Genomic DNA, 15443 nt, shown 5'->3' on the forward strand with positions numbered 1-15443 from the left:
CCGGATCTCAGCTCACTGCAAGCTCCGCCTCCCGGGTTCCCGCGGTTCTCCTGCCTCTGCCTCCCGAATAGCTGGGACTACAGGCGCCCGCCACCTCGCCCAGCTAATTTTTTTCTATTTTTTTAGTAGAGACGGGGTTTCACTGGGTTAGCCAGGATGGTCTCGATCTCCTGACCTCGTGATCCACCCGTCTCGGCCTCCCAAAGTGCTGGGATTACAGGCTTGAGCCACCGCGCCCGGCCTCTCTATTTTCATTGCTAACATAATATAATCCAAACTTTTATTCCATCTTATCTGGGTGATTACAATTATCATCTTGTTATTCCTTCTACCATTGCCTCTTTCTAAATTCTCTCAAATTCATCTTGCTCGTCCCAGGCATATTATTCTTCCTAATGTGCTGTTAGAACCAAATCAAGACTATTCTCAAAGATACCAATGCCTCATCTCTGAAACACCTCCCTATCCTTCATAGTATTATAATTTTGCACCATTACACTTACCACTAATGGACAGTATGAATTTGTGGTTTATATTCTGTCTCTCACAATCAGAAATTAAACTCCATGAGACTAGAAGATTCTTTTGTTTTTTCCATTTATTTACTTCTGTGCCCCAGCTCTTTGCACTATATCAAGGAACTCAATAATTATTTGTGGAACCAAACCCAGTGTTCTCTTCAACGTAATCTAACACATATTCTCCCAGGTCATTTGCATTATGTCTTGTCTTGTATCTGTAGCTGTATGACAAAGTTATACTTCTTGTTATTTCCAAATAAATGCATATTTTCTTTCTTCTGTGTTTATTTCAGTTTAAGCCAAGTGAAGAAGTGGGTAAGCATGGAAATAACCGAGGCTGGAAGCCCATGGTGCAGGATTAATGGGGGGTTGCTCAAATGGCCCTTTGTCTTAGAACCTGTAATCAATGTTATCTCAAAAGATACTTACAAATAGTAAAGACAGAGTAGGGGATGCAAGAGATGATCTTGGGGGAAAGGCATAAAATCCAAAGATTTATATGGAAATGGAGACCATAAAGACTAGATACATTTACAGACATCAGGTCTATTAAGGGGCTCAAAGGCCGGGTACAGTGGCTCATGCCCATAATCTCAGCACTTTGGGAGGCTGAGGCAGGAGGATCATTTGGGGCCAGGAGTTTGAAACTAGCCTGTGCAACATGACAAGACCCTGTCTCTACAAAATAAAACAAAATAATAAAATAAAATAAAATAAATAAAATTATCTTGGTATGGTGGCACCCACCTTTAGTCCCAGCTACTCAGGAGGCTGAGACGAGAGGATCGCTTAGGCCCAGGAGTTCAAGGCTGCAGTGAGCTATGATTGCACCATGGCACTCCAGCCTGGGTGACAGAGACCCTGTGTCAAAAAATAAAATAGAAAGTCTCAGACTTAAGGAACCTGGAGAGTTTGGCCTTAAGTACACACAGGTATCTAACAAAATAACTGTTTGCATGAAAGCAAATAGTTATTTTATTAGATACCTGTGTGTACTTAAGGCCCCCAGATGGCTCTGTATGCCTGTGTTCATACCATCACTTCTACTGGGAATAATTTTCTGTATATCTCATATATTTACGTGAAACATTAGTAGCATCAAAACATACTAGAAATAGAATATTGACTAATCATTTACTACGTGCCTAGCACTGTGCTTGATAATTGATTTAATTCCAATGAGGGAAATTCAAGTTATTTTCCTCATTTACTATTTACTACTTCAAAAGTTTGAGAAATTTGGTTATGAATAAATAGCTTTTGGACAAGAATCACGGCATTCATATTCATTACATTCATATTCATCTCCCAGAGAATAAAGCTTCTTTCTTGGCATATAATAAAACTCAACAGCTGTTTGTTGAATGAATGGTTGAGCAGATAGATAAATAAATTGTATTAACTAACAAATAATAAGAGATTCACATTATATGATTTTTCCCAAATGAACTGTTTGTATGTTTTTGAAGATTTTAATAATATTTGTTAGAGAGTTTTTGAAAATTCTTTTGGCTTTTTATAAATCCTTTTTCTTGGCAATACTTTCTGTAATAGATTTATGTTATGGTAAACAAGCCCATAAACCATACAAAATACAATAATCATGCAATTCCTTTCTTTGAAAGTGCAAATATTATCCCAGTGGGTTTAGAGTTCCTCTATGGAAACTGATCAAGGGACCCCAAGTACCAAAGAAACTTTAACTTTTAACAAGTACTTTGTGTGCAGTTATTCTTCCCTGAGTCATTTTGTGCTTCAGTGAAAACCACAATTCACTCAGCTTCTCATGGTCTTCTATTGTGTTCTGTGTACCAGTTTGTAGCATAGTCTGTTACTAGACTTACTGAAAACTCTTAGTGTACCCAGATATCGTAACATGAGGAAAGAAACACAATATTAAATGCATATAAATTTAAAAGTAATTTATGAGATAGTATGAATTATATAAGTGACTACAGATAAAGCTACTTTTAAATATAAATTTTAACAAATACATTTCCCAATCCTTAGAAATTTTAAAACATGGCCTCTGTGACTGGTGGGATTTATTGCAATGTGGTATCTCAAAATACTATAAATTAAATAATACAGCAGTGAGTTGTGATTAATTAAATTTTCACTTAGTTATGTCATAATTTTTTGACCCATAAATAGTAGTGTGTTAATTTGTGTCATGTAAAATTAAGCACTTTGGAGATTTATAATTATTTCAAATGTAAAAGTTCCATGATGTCTTTTCAAGGCTCCATCCTGGGATCTGACCTCATCTATGAGACCACCCAAAATAAAGAACTGCTTTCAGCATTTTGCGTTCCCAAGGATCTTTATGTAAATGATCATCTTTTGCCAAAAATTCAGATTTCTTACATGCCAAACTCTTAGGGCACTTGTAAAACAAGATTTATGGGTCATCTGAGCCAAATCTTAGGACCTACATAACAGTTATTTATTAGCACAGAAAGCTAGGGATGTAAAAGCATTTATTCAATAAAAATTCAACACCAACAGTGTGCTAAGCATAGTGTAAGGTATTGCTATCCAGCAGGATATTCTGTCACATTTGAAAGAATAACCCCATTAAGTATAATGTGTATGTTGCTTATATTGGCCCTAATATTATATAATTTTGAATATTGTGGAAAGTTTCATATTTTTCCAAACTTTTTTCCAAATCAGAATTATGAAGTCGTCAAATTGGATTTGTGTTATCATCATTATAGTACACAGATTTTAAATACATCTGCATTCTTCTTAGCCATGGCTCCCTATAGAGAAAAAAAATTATTTTCATTTTCCATATTTCAAATGCCTAAACATATTTCATAAATGCTAAATAGACATTTAATGCACATTGAATGAGTGAATGATTGTGGGAACATATATCTAATTTCTAATTCTTCCCCCTCTCTATTATTCCCTTCAGGTAATCCCGCTATATTCCTAATGTGATGTAACAGTTTTTTTCTAAATTGATACTCAGGTAATATTAAATTATTTTTTAGCGAAATAGAAATCCATTAATTCATGTTTGCCATCAATTTGTCAACTATAATATCTTCTTTGGTGTGTCTTTGGAGCATCTTTGGACAAGAAGGCTATTCAATTAAAACTGATAAATATAAAGAATGAAAGGAAAAATACTTCTTATGGACCTACGTTCAACAAATAAGGCTACTAAATTGTTTTCAGTGCTGCAGGCTTGGACATATGTAACAATCAGAGAAAGCATAGTGACTGTGAAATACTGGATATTATTCACATTTTCTTATGGAATGGCATTTGACTTTAACAATCGTTAACCTCTCTTTCTTGAAACCTCAAGTGGCAGAAAGGCAATACAAAACTTTGACCATGTAAATGTACAGACAATAAAAATGAAAAATGTTGAAAAATATATTCATAGTTTATTTTTAAAATTGTTTGATTAAAGAGAAATATTTTCATTCTCAAACCAAAAGGCCTTTGTTACTCAACCTGTTTTATAACTAGGGAATTTACACCTATCCAGTCACCGTGAAAGTCTGCTTCAACTCAAACTAAGAGAAAGAGTGCAACTCCATCAGACCTAAAGTAAACCATCAGCATTACTAGAAAGATAATTAAAAATGCACATTTTTCATAAAGCAGCCATACGTGTATCTGTGTATATTTGTGTGTGTGTGTGTTTTTTAACATCTTGCATATATTGAGAAATCTAGCATAAACAAATAGAATAATTGCAATAAGGTACAGGTGGATGTAACTATCATTCATAAAAATTTATCAGTTTATCACTTTAGAACCTTACCAATTAAGTAGAAATGTTAATTTCAAAACAGTAAAATGTTGGCAAAATGCCTTGTGAACTTACAGTCTAAATACAGTGAGCAAGGTAATTGAAAAAATATTTTACTACAAATATTAAGGGTAGACTCTTATTTAGAGGGTAGAAAAATATCAACAATAATCAGCGTCAAACAAGAATCTTGGAGATACTAGAGCACAGCCAAGTTGTTAGTAAATATGAAAATAGATGATCAGAATGATATAATTAACGTTAAACTCAATGAACCAATATGGTTTGACAGGAAGATGGGTTGACATACAAAATAATTTTGAATTAATGTATTTCTAATGATAGATGCATTTCTTGAAGTTGGGGTACATTTCTAGGCATTGAGAGGATTCTTTCATTAAAAACAACTTTCACTTTGTAATCCAAAAATGATAATTTTAGGATTTATTGTTTTGCTCATGCAAATTTTTTAGAAATAGAAAATTTGGCTAATTTATATGAGAAAATTTTAGTATGTTATTTATTATTGATATTAGAAGGCTTATATATTATTTTTAATGTTTGCAAGCATCATTTTACAGCTGCTTTCTCAGGAATATTGTATTTTACACCACTTGAATTAAAGAACTAAATGTCTCTTTAAAAATGTCAGTTGATATTTTCTTAACCACCTGTATTTGAATATTCTTGCAGCGTGATTTGGTTTGATTGAAGTGGAAAAAGGAATGCAGTTTATCCCCTCATTTATCCTTTTTTGGTTTGAATCACAGAAAGCCATTTGTGAATTTAATCATCCTTTCTACTTTCTCCTACAATAAGTTATTGATTCAAGTAAATGTCTGTTTTTAATAATTTGCTTTCAGCTTCCTCTAATAAGAGTTTTAGCAAGACTTAAAGAAATAATTTATTTTGAATAATATAGAGAGCAGATGCTTTATGAGATTTTAAACTTGTGTTCTAGTAATTTTAAAAGTATTGTTGTTTAAAATCCTTTTGTATACTCCCACTTTTTTGAGAGAGCCAGAGATAGATACAGAGACAGGTTAACCTATGGATAAAACTGGTATGTTGTCTCATGGTATCATATTTTGTTGTGTTTTTCTATCATAGTTCTTGTGGACATTTTGGGGTTATTTAAATCTTGTGTATTTATTCACTTTTAATGTTTATCTCCTGCCCCCATCTACTTTGTACATTTCATAAACTGATGAAACAATGTTTTATTGACCACTGAAAAGTCACCACCTCGAACGGTGCTCAATTTTTATTTGTTGGACAAATAAATGAAGTTAATCACTGAGGTGAAGGGTTGATATTTATCAGTCAGGAATGTCAGAATATGTATTTCTCAACCACCATTTTGAAAATTCATTTTTCTTTAACAACTTATGTTTAATTATACGTTTAATGAATTGAGGAAACGTGTAGAAATCCAGAACTTTTATTTTAATCTAGTCTAGAAACTCGCTGTGTGGCCCTGAAAAATGTATTTTATTAAGACTTTCTATTAATTTTTTTGTAGATGGGAATATGTGTTTTATTAACCCCAATGGTGTATTCTGTGGTTGAGCTGAACAAATATAATAGAGTGCTTTACGTGTCCTGTGTCATTTCATGACAGTTTTTCAACATATAATCCTTGGTAAAGCCTTTTCACCTGTTTCCTGTGATTTCTTTATGTGGTTTTTGAGTCAATTCACACAGCTTTAGAAAGCTAAGTGTGTGAGCTGGTTTTTGGCCTTTCAGAATATTATTTTTGTTGCTATTCCTGTTAGACCATAAAAATTGTTCATTCAGAATATTTCTGATGGCTTTGCTGAAAAGCTTGGGAGAGTTGAGAGTTTCTTCCTAAACGAGCTACATATTTCGTTTTCACTCAAAAGGTCTTCACTAGTGTCCAGAATTATCCGGCATATGATGTGGGGCTTTCTTTGGTTTTGAGGGTATATTTTGCGTAGAATTGATGGTTTCATTTTGGCTAATCTATCACAATCTGATTATTTTTTGTGCTTTTTGTGCTTTGGAAAGAAAACTGTCATTAGAATATATGAAAAAGCAAACTGGCTACTCTTCCTGTCCCACATTTCTAGCATTTGGCAATGATCTGGGCTTTCATAGGTTTAGAGACTTGGTTGGTTAATGCATTCCTCATTTACCGATATGACAAGCAGAGATTCACTATCTTTAGAGTGGGAATTTACATTTAGCGTCTAGTGTGCAGTCAACTTCTTAATAAAAATATGCTTGTGTGGAAACATTGTTAATGAAAGTTTCTCTGGAAATAAAATAAAGAATAAGCATTTGATTTTTGTAAGCGGCATAGTCAATTTGCAGACTTATTCCTAGCACATATAATGCAATGGAATACATGTCAAATTCTAGTTGCTACAAACATGCAATCCGAAACTTCAGTTAGAAAACATAACAATGTGAAAATACAAATTTGGTCAGACTGTTTACAGTTAGGTGTATTGTTCTAATCTCAGGTGGATTACGTAGACGGCAATAGTCCAATTCTGAATGGGTGAATAAAGGGGAATATTTTCCATTCCAAAGCCATTGTAAAGCTTGTGGATAACGGATTTATAGACATTGTTGTACATGTTTTTCAATGTTGAAGATATTACCAAAGAAGTTATTACAAGGTCTCTATTGTGGAAGATTTATGCTTCAGAATTAGAAAAGCCTTAGTGTTACTTTCCCTAGGGACAAAACAAAACGAAACAAAAATTATATGCCACTGAAAGCTCTTTGTCCTTTCCAGTGAATAATTTGTGTGTGTGTGTGTGAGAGAGAGAGAGGGAATGTGTGTGTGTGTGTGTGTGTGTGTGTGTGTGTGTGTGTGTATGTGTTAGGGAAGTGGGGAGGGATGAGGGAGGGAAGGGAAGAATGTGAATAGATTATGCATTTCTTGATAGCATGTATAATGCAGTGAGGCATTTATTTGTTGCTTAATAACCCCTTTCCTTGAAAATTAAATTTTTGTATAGTTTTAATTGTTATCTCTGTTTATTCAAAATGTTTTTTTATTATTCACTAAATTTCCTATGGTTTCTTCTGTTAAAATCTGCATGATTACAAATTTTCTTGGCTCCACCATAAGAATAACATAAACTTTGTAATTGTTGGTTTGCAATAAAGAAGAATGATGTTTATATACTGCTGTGAAAGTATGTTGAGGCCAGGTGAGGTGGCTTGCCCCTGTAATCTTAGCCCTTTTGGAGGCAGAGGTGGGAAAATTGCTTCAGGCCAGGATTTCGAGACCAGCCTGGGCAACATAGTGAGATACTGTCTCTACAAAAAATAAAACAAACAAAAAAAATTAGCCAGGCATGGTGGTGCATGCCTGTAGTTCCGGCTACTAAGGAGGCTGAAGTGGGAGGATCACTTGAGACCAGGAGTTCTAGGTTGTAGTGACATATGATCATGCCACTGTGCTCCAGCCTGGGTGACAGAGTGGGAGCTTGTCTCTTAAAAAAAAAAAAAAAAAAGCGTAGTGACCAAATTTGACAGTGAATATCACATTTTAAAATTGAAGTAATATTTTCTATTTTACTACAGTAGATTTTTATACCAAGATTCATACTAAATTTTATAGTATAATATTAGAGTTAGGAAATAATTCTTAAAATTATATTATGTGTTGTACTGTTAAGAAAAAAAGTTCCTGCCAGGCACAATAAATGGAATAGAATGTTTAACTTATATTTCATATTCAGGAATTAGATTTCACTTCACTAATGAAATGGGAATCCATAAAGATTATACCACTGATTATTAGTGCAATATTCTTGTATCACCTTATATATTTCCTAAAAGAAGTTCCCTTTCCTCTTTTCTCTGTGTGTGACACCCAAGGAGAGTTATTGCATTTTGTCTCTATGATTTTCTAGTTCATGCCTTCTATTCTTCTTATCTTTGTCTAAGCCACAGTTTGGTAAATGGGGATGATAATTTTTCTAAACTGTTATCATTGGGAATTTGAAATAAAGTGATACTTTTAAGGCACCAGTGCATGAAAAACACTTGATAAATGTTACCGATTATCATTGTCATATTGCCCTGAATAGCTCATTCCAATATCTTCCTCATTAATACCCACACTCTCTTTCCTTCAACCCTAATCTGTTTAAATAATCTATTGTCTAATAATTTTTAAGATTAATTTGATAAATCTTTTTATTATGTAATTGTATTATGTCATAATCTTCTATCGCTTTAACTAATTTGAACTATATTCTGTGTCTAACTTTAAGACTTTCTCTGATTTTACCACTGTTTGGTTCTGTTCCTACCTCCCTTATAAATACACCTTTCTTTGCTCACAATTTTTGCCTGAAGTATTTTGCTCTTCCCCTCTCCGATATCCACACATATTGTTTCATCTTTAAAGGCCAACTCAAATCTTCTTCCTTCAAGAAATCTTTTTTAAGCACACTAACACATGTTTATTTGATTTCTCTGAAATTCTTACTTTTTATCTGTTCCACATCATTCTGCTATATAATGTTTTAAGCTTTGCATAGGCATGTATTCATTCTTTCTCCAGCTACAAGCTTCTAGAGTCCCATGGAGAACAGAAAGATTCATAGTATCCATGTTCTGGGTCATCAACCTATCTCTTCTCTCCTGCTCTGAACTTTCCCCCTTCTGGTCTTGTTAATCATGAGTAACATCCCTTGCCTTTGGGAGTTTGCTACACATATGTGAAGTTTTATCATTTCCTTTACTTCACATGTTAACTCTGAAGCTTCTGCTAGACTCTTGGAACTCCATCCCACATAGGACCACTCCTAGGCCTGAGATAATACCTAATGTGAAGAGAGACTTTAGATGACACCCATATCTTATGTGTAATAACTCCCAGCATCCACGTTGTAAGGGATCAATATGCATTTAGAATTAAATTGGAATATTTTAAGAAATTTCTTTTGAACTAAATAATTCTTTTCAGTGGATTCTTGTTTATCTTGAAATTACAGTTCTTACTCTTAAGAACATGTTGAACAGCTGGTTTGGAATTTTTGACATTTAGAAGATTGGGAAAATTGTGATATGTGAAATTTGATAAAGTTTTAGAAATGTTATTCCTCATGAATTGGAAGACAATGTGGAAAGTGATTTTTATTAAATGTTGAAATGCTATAGTAAGTAGATATGGAATGCATGTATTCAAACACTTGCTGCTTTTTTAGGCAGTCTTCACATAGACAATTTCATTTGAAGGTCACAGCTTTGTGTAAGTGCCCTCAAAAAGGATGAGGTTCATGATGAAGCTCCACAAGTCAAAAGAATAGCTGCTTAATTGTTTTATGATGTAACACTCATTAGAACTTTTTTTCTATAAGTTCAGAAACTTTATATTAAAACATCTGAATTTCATGCTTTTGACCTCAGAACATAATTGTCTTCGGTTATTCTTTCAGGGTGTCAGTTTTAATTGTCACTTTGTTACACTTAGTTAAATGCTAAAATGCCATTTAAATTATATGTATTCTTTTTTGAAATAGAATTGTTAGAATTCAGTGTATTAGAAGCTTACTGATAGCATATGTACTTTTAAAGAGAGTAGATGATGGGTTATTTCTTTTGGTTACCAGTGTTGTTTTTGCTGCCAAGTGTTTTGGATTAGATTTTCAGAGCACATTTCTTAAAACTTAGATAAATGTGTTGGCATGTAAAATGACACAGAGAAAATACATGTATTTAAGAAAATTATGTCAAAGGCTCGGCTGAAACTTAAAATTGATAGTATTTACTTTTTGGCAGCATTTAAGTAATATGTTTTTCAAAGGCATGCCAATAAATATATTTGAACACTTTCAAATATGTAAGTGTTCATATCTATAATTAAGAAACTCTTTTAGAATCATTAGCCTTGACTTACAAATAATTTAATTAACTTCTTCCTCAGAGGAATCAAATCTGTTTCATTTTTATTTTTTAATTTTCAAAAGAGCTCTTCTTTTTCCTTATGATCAGTGAGATACAGGGGGAAAAATCATTTTTAGCACCTATTAGTAATTCAGCACTGTTTCCATAAAAATACTAATAGCCTAAATGCTGTTTAAGCAAATGGTTGGTAATACTAGACTATTTGTATGATCATTCATAATATTTTTCTTTCATTGATTTGGTAATTTTTCAATATCTATCTAACAGTTTCAGTGTCAATTCTTTAAACATTCCCTCAGGCTTGGTTCTGCACTGTATTGTATAGCCAAAAACTCTGTGGCTTAAAACAATAAACATTTATTATCTTCCACAGTTTCTGTATGTTAGGAGTCCAGGAGTAGTTTAACTAATTGGGTATAGCCCGGGTGTCTCGTGGGGTTGCATTTGCCTGAAGGAAGGCTTTCTGGTGGATGGAAGATCAGCCTCCAAGGTGCCTCTCTCATGTGCCTCCCAAGTTTATCCTGGGGGCCTCAGTTCTTTGCTCCCTGGACCTCTCCATAGGACTGCTTGAGTGCTCTCAAGATACGATAGTTGGCTTTGCACAAAACAAGGGACCTAAGGGAGACTGAAGTGGCAGTGTGTTTTTAATGAACTACTCTCTGAAATCATATACTCATTTATACAACACTAAGTCCTTTAGAAGCGATTCACTCAGTACATCCACATTCAAAAGGAAAGGGAAGAATACTGGAAGAGTATCAAAGAACTGTGAACACATTTTAAAACTGCCACATGTATTGATGGCTGTTGTGAAAGTTTGGTTCTTTTCTTCTTAGTTTAAAGAATTTAAATAAGAGACACACAGCAATGGAGATGCAGCATGGAGCAATTTATGGCAAAGAAGAAAGAATATTTTGAAAGTTAGGTGCAGAATAGACAGTACACCCTGAGAGATGATTCAGAGGTGCAGAATAGACAGTACACCCTGAGAGATGATTCAGAGAGGGCTGCTCATAAGGACAAGACAGCCAGTGTTACTGGGAAAACTCCCTTTATGGGAGTCATCTTACATGATTATTCATGAGAGGGTGGGAAGAGGTGTTACTAGTAAGCATGTTCTGAGTGGTCCTCTGGGTGCACATGTGCAGTAGCTGTACATGCTTGTTTATACATCACATGTCTCATTAGCATCTTAAATCTCCATCCGGGGGTGTGTTTTTCACTATTATAACCAGCAAAGAGTAAGTTTGAGGACAGGTAAAATCAAAATGTGCATGTCCTCCATGGGACAATTCCCTCCTAGAGATAGCTCTTCTTGAATGAGCTTGACTGCAATGTGAGTACTGAAAGGATTGCTCTTAAAGGGCCACAGTTGCTGCATCTCCAGGACATGGTCACTTCCTTGATTACCTATCCTGACTCACTTTGACCTCCTTAAATATCTGCACTCCCTCTCTAGGTTAGCTCATCTACTGCATGAAAAAAAAAAAAAAAAAAAAAAAAAAAAAGACAGATTTGACTAGGACATTGAAGACTTGGCTCAGGGAGAGACAGAAAAATGCTTGATTCATCTATCATGTAATTATTTACGTTCCCTTCCGCCAGTGTAGTGGCAGGTGATTTAGTCCATACAGTCAAAATCTTCCTTGAACATATATGAAATGCCCTTCTCTATATTTCTCCCATGAATAAGGAGCACCTTCTTCAAGTCGTCAGTGACCACTGATGTTTCGACTTCTTTGTTCATCCCTCTTCTCTTACTCTATAGATACTCACTTAGCTACTTTATATATTAACATGGTTTTAGCCTATATTCTACTCCTGAATTCTAGACTCATGCATCCAACTGATTATTAACCATTTGCAGGTATCTTAACACCATAAATTTAATGCATTTCAACTGAATTAATTATATTTGTTATAACCTCAGCCAATTAATTGGCTACTTGCCTCTTAGACTGTGTTTAGTCTTTTACTTATGATATGTTTTGTACCATAATTGCATGTCTGAAGTAATATTCCCTTCTTTGAAAGCCCCCTGTTTATAACCTAGGATTACCTTGGCAAGTCTCTGACCCCAGTCCTTGGAGACCAAGAGGAATCACCTGACTCTTAATTGGTCGCCTACTTCTAGCCTCCTCACTTCCCATTCCTAGTCTGGTATCTTTAGTTATCACACACAAGTTCATCAAGGACTTATAGCATATTGAGTCAAAAAGCAGCAAATAGGTTTATCAGTAAGGGAGAGAGCCCAAGGAGAAGGAAACAGAACAACAAGAGGTTTCAGTAATGAAGTGGCTAAAATCTCAGAAAATAAGTAAAAATTCAGATTAATGTCTGTGGAAAACAAGTGAGCAAGAATAGGGAGCTATTTCCATGATCAAAAGAACTTTTCACTAGCTGTATGTTTGATATGAAATTTGGAAACTTTCTGAGGTTCTGGCATCTTTATCAGAGAAGTGTAATTAGTTCATGTCCCTTTAGTCAGTCCTGTGGTCAGTGAGTAGTTCCAAAGTGTGGCATCCTAGTGGAGGGTTTCCAGATTTCACATCTAAACCTTTTCCAATTTATTCAGCAGATATTTATTACACACCTAATAGATGACACTGTAATCTTTGATATAACAGATTACCTCATGGAATAAAAATGGGAAGGAGCATAAGAAGGTATGTATATGCCTTCTTTGCTCCAAATTATTACGTTATGAGCCAGTCCACAATGCCCAATGCAATGTTAACTTGGCACAACATGCAGTAGACTATTTGACTGATTACTCTGCATTTGAATTGTTGGCGTTTTCCATGTTTCAGTGTTTTCCTCTTCTAACCACGTCTTTCTATTAGTAGCATGATAACTGAATGGCAGAAACCTTTTCTTAACAAAAATCATTTTTTTTTCCTTTGGAGTTTGGTTGTTATTAAAACAGTAAAATAATTAAAAGTAATTTAAATAGCTAATTAGATAATCTTATAGAGTAGTTTCCAGCAATACATTCCCATTAACAAATTCCTTTAAACAAAGCATGCATCGTTTATGGAGTGCAGTTTGTCACTGGGTTACTGATGATATAAATGCAATTATACACTTAGTGGAAGAAAGCATACACAAATAAACTCTGGTTCTCCATAAAAATTGCCATATCCATAACTGTTGAATCATTCTTACAAGTCCAAAAGATACATGGAAAATTCGGGCCTCGACATTTTAATTGACTTTGCAACTGTCTAGTGTCTGGTACTAAATCATATTTTTGACAATGAAGATCCAAATTAAAGTTATGCCATTGTTTTGACAAAACTGACCCATGAGTTTATAAACCAAATTCTCCACTTAGTGAAACAGATGCTTTTTGCTAATTTGTTGTTTTATTGTTACATTAACCTTTTTTTTGTTGTTTATAAAAAAACAATTGACTAGTTTTGTCAACATACTATAGCTAGATAATGAATTCAATGTTTGGAAGCAGTTTCAATGTGAATTTTTATAAAATGTTTTTAAAAGTTAAGAAACAATTTGTCTCTTAATAAATGTGTAAAAATTTACTCTAAAACATTCTGAGAATTCTGATATTAAGGACTTTTGTGAAAACAAAAACAAAAACACCTCTATGTTCCATTTAAATTCACCAAAGTCCTTTTTTTAATTCAATGATTCTATTATATAAGACTTTAAATACACTATTGAAAATGTCTGTATCCATGAAAATAGAATCTCAGTATTGAAAATGACTTCAGATTTAAATAAGCATCCAATTTCTGAGTGACAAACAAAGAAATTTATTTTAAGGACAATAGAAATGCACATATCAGAAATTTAGTGTCTATTGTGAGAGTACCTTGCCAAGTGTTGACACAATAACAAACTTTAAAAATAACATTACAGCCAACGTTTAATTGTGTTAACGCTCTTCAGTCAATGCTGTGGATATGCTAGATTCTTCTATGGGTGTGTATGTGTGTGCACACGAGAGAGAGAGAGAGAGAGAGAGAGAGAGAAATAAAATGTTGAACACCAACCAGAATGGAATTAACTGTGCAGTGCAGCTTAAAGAACTTCAAGTGACCTGTTAACCTGTTAAGACGTTTTGCCTAGGGTCTGTGGTACAGTCATACTTTTTCAAAAATATCATACAAATGAGATGAAAACCCATATCACTCTCAACTCTTAAATTATGGGTATATTTCACAAACCAAATCAATATTTTCTCTAAACTTTAAGTGAAAATATTTATAGTTATATGTTTTTCTTTGCCCCTCCATTTTTCACCTCCCTGCCTCTCTCCCTTCTTTTCACATTTCATGCTTCGTAAAAAAGCCACAAGAAGACAAGCACATATTTATTTAAATACATGTCTTTTGTGCATGTGCACATTAGTGATTTAATCAACTATAAATGCAAATTTAAGCTATCACATGTTTCTCTATAACTGATTCTCTTAATGTGGAAATCAACTTATTTGACAGTAAACACTTCATTTAAAATTTTAATTACATACTTATTAAAGAAGATTTGTTGAGTTATCATTACTTAACATTTGACTCTTTCCCAATAATGCAGTGATTATGTTCACAATCTTGGAGAGGGAAACTGTTAAACTTGACAGGAAAAGGCAGACATTTTTCTGTATAAAACTTAAATATAGATGTCCAGCAAACATCTAAAATTAAATATCAAGCTAGAAAAAGTGTATTTCTCATAAATGTAAAGGACAAATGTTTATTTTTCTTTTACAAAAAAACTTTTATAACAGCAAACTTTACATAAATGTAAGCAACCATTCACGAATAAAAGCAATATGAAAGGTCAATAAACATATGAAAATATATTCCACAGTACAAGTAAAGTAGTACAAGTTAAAGATATTATACCATTCTTTATCAAATTGACAAAACTTAAAGGAATTGATAATATTTAGTTTTGAAAAAGAAAGTATTGTTGGTAGAAAGTATACATTTTCAAGTTTATTTGAACTCTATTGATATTTGCCAAATTTGAAATGTATTGCCCTCTTGATCCATCGATCTCATTTTTTAGAAATATACCATAAAATGTATTTGGATAATTAGGTTTTCTCAAATATATTACTGCCAAGGTGCACAGATAGGTTTAGGCTTCCTTGCAGTATTATGACACAAAAACACCAAGACTTTTCCAAGTGTCCATTAACATAGGACCAGTTAAATAATTTATATTTTTATGAGATGTAGCCATTAAAAATGAAGGAAACAATATCCAGATATGGAAAGATTTCC

The 15443-nt window shown here is 33.6% G+C and overlaps 1 protein-coding gene across 50 annotated transcripts in view; it reads left to right on the forward strand.

Moving 5' to 3' along the window:
• Window positions 1–15443, forward strand: part of LOC105463581 (adhesion G protein-coupled receptor L3) — an 856114-nt gene that overhangs the window by 362301 nt on the left and 478370 nt on the right. The gene's annotated exons all lie outside the window — the stretch shown is intronic.

The sequence above is a fragment of the Macaca nemestrina genome, chromosome 3 (assembly GCF_043159975.1).
Source record: "Macaca nemestrina isolate mMacNem1 chromosome 3, mMacNem.hap1, whole genome shotgun sequence".
In the NCBI taxonomy this organism is placed as follows: domain Eukaryota; kingdom Metazoa; phylum Chordata; class Mammalia; order Primates; family Cercopithecidae; genus Macaca; species Macaca nemestrina.